Source organism: Hippocampus bargibanti, linkage group LG19 (genome assembly GCF_051943395.1).
Source record: "Hippocampus bargibanti isolate YZ-2025 linkage group LG19, ASM5194339v1, whole genome shotgun sequence".
Classification (NCBI taxonomy): domain Eukaryota; kingdom Metazoa; phylum Chordata; class Actinopteri; order Syngnathiformes; family Syngnathidae; genus Hippocampus; species Hippocampus bargibanti.
In genome coordinates, this window is record NC_142752.1 from 12,413,526 (window position 1) to 12,415,000 (window position 1,475).

At 38.4% G+C, this 1,475-nt stretch overlaps 1 protein-coding gene across 2 annotated transcripts in view; it reads right to left on the reverse strand.

The window, feature by feature from the left end:
• Positions 1–1,233: 1,233 nt before the first annotated feature.
• The window catches only part of meis2b (Meis homeobox 2b), a 44,680-nt gene continuing 44,438 nt past the window's right edge, over positions 1,234–1,475 (reverse strand). For both annotated transcript variants that reach the window (XM_089022259.1, XM_089022258.1), the window contains exon 14: positions 1,234–1,475. This exon is cut by the window's right edge and continues 727 nt beyond it. The gene's annotated coding sequence lies outside the window, so the exon portion shown is untranslated.

A 1,475-nucleotide genomic window follows, 5' to 3' on the forward strand; every position in this document is an offset into this window, starting at 1 on the left:
GTTCGCGTCCCGGTCCGGCCTCTGCTGTGTGGAGTTTGCATGTTCTCCCTGGACCTGCGTGGGTTTTCTCCGGGTCCTCCGGTTCCTTCCCACACTCCAAAAACATGCATGGTCGGCAGATTGAACACTCTAAATTGTCCCTAGTTGTTCGTATGAGAGTGACTGTTGTACGTCTTTGTGTGCCCTGTTGGCTGGCAACCAATTTAGGGTGTCCCCTGCCTCGTGCCCGAAGACAGCTGAGATAGGCTCCAGCACCCCCTGCGACAATTCGGAAAATGGATGGATAATACTAATACTAATACGAATACTAATACTAACACTAACACTAATACTAATACTAATACTAATACTAATACTAATACTAATACTAATACTAATACTAATACTAATACTAATACCAATACCAATACTAATACTAATACTCATACTAATACTAATACGACGACGACTACTACTAACAATAATAATAATTACAATAATAATCATAGCAACATTAATAACGACTAATAATAATAATAATGACTAATATTAATTAACAATAATAATTAATAATAATAAATAATAATAACAATATACTGAAATACGTTAAAAGCTACATATATTTTGCTGAATAAATCATCTCGTAAAATTAATTCCATCTCTAAATTTAAATTTGTGGTGGTTTATTTCGAATTTTATGGATTAGAATAATAATGCGTCAATACTCATAAAGGGAACGTGTACTGTATAGTCATGGTTTCTCAATGGATGATTTTGGTGTGTGCTCGCCTCTTCGATACAAGGCTGAGAGGATCGTTGGCGTCCGACAGTGATAAATGAGATCCCCCGTGAACTTTTTGTGCTTTTATTTATTTAAAATTCCCTCCCTTGTTCCGCGGCCATCCGACTAGCAACGGAAAGGGGGGGGGCAAACAAAAGAGGAAAAAAAGAAAAGGGGTATTTGTTTGAAAACGAAAGATTTATTCCAGTTTTTTATTAGTGTAAAAGAACTACCACAAATCTCGGGATTTTATTTTTATTTTTTCCCTCGTCGATGCCGTCAAATCCCACAAACGTTAACTCAAACTCACACGCACACGCGCGCACGTGCATGATACAAACAAAGACGTGGAGTGAAAACCAGCTGCAGCTTGTCTTATGTTTTTTTTCAGAATTTGGAAGCTGGCCCATCCATCATCGCTGTCACGATCAATCCAATAACAGCAGACAACTGCAATTCCGTCTCCGATCGAACCGACGCTGGATTCGTGACCTGCTCCAAAAACTAATGTTGCTTTTTTTTTCTTCCAACGCCCACGCGCGACCTCGAAGGCCTTCTTTCACACCAACACATGTGCTTTGTCCCTTCTTTCTTTATTCTGTCTTGATTTGGATCGAGTGAAGGCTTCTTCTGTGTTTTAGTGAGATAGAAAAATCATTCAAACATTATCGCCCTGAAATAAGAAAGACCGATTTTTTTTTTATAAATTCCCATC